Below are 546 nucleotides of genomic sequence, written 5' to 3'. Positions count from 1 at the left end.
TCAGCTTTCATTGAAAATCTCGTCAATAAAAGGATCAAAAACCGTGCGCTTCTCCCTTCCTCTCCTCTCTTTCAACTGAGAAAGAAGGACCGAGTCTTGCAGGTCTGCTGCTTCAGATTCATCGAGCTGGGTGCTGCTTCCTTCTCCTAGTTTTGTTTGTCTTTTCGGTGATCTCAATGTCTTTCAGATTCCGCTTTCATCTTCAGATGAAGGAGGCATCATTAGCTCACTTGTCTTGGTTTAGTCTTTCGACCCGACCAGAAAAGCGTAGAACAGACTCATTTGATGTAGGGATCGGGGAATGAGCTTCACAACAAAGAGTAGATGCGAGTGGTTCAAATCATGTATGAAGCCAACCCATTCTTTCTATCTATTCTTTTTCTCAGTAAAGAGGTGCCTCGGGCTCTTTTCCAAGGGGCAGAGGTTATTGAGAAGCAGGTAGAGAAGGAAGGAAAGATCCCTTTCAAAGCCGCAAGCAAGCTGCATATCTTTTCTTTCTTCTGGCCCCTGCTGAGATTCATTCCTCGTATCATCTAGGAGTGAATA

Source organism: Phalaenopsis equestris, unplaced genomic scaffold (genome assembly GCF_001263595.1).
Source record: "Phalaenopsis equestris unplaced genomic scaffold, ASM126359v1 Scaffold000002, whole genome shotgun sequence".
Lineage (NCBI taxonomy): Eukaryota > Viridiplantae > Streptophyta > Magnoliopsida > Asparagales > Orchidaceae > Phalaenopsis > Phalaenopsis equestris.
The sequence above is the reverse complement of the archived record's forward strand: the minus strand, read 5'-3'. Positions refer to the sequence as shown.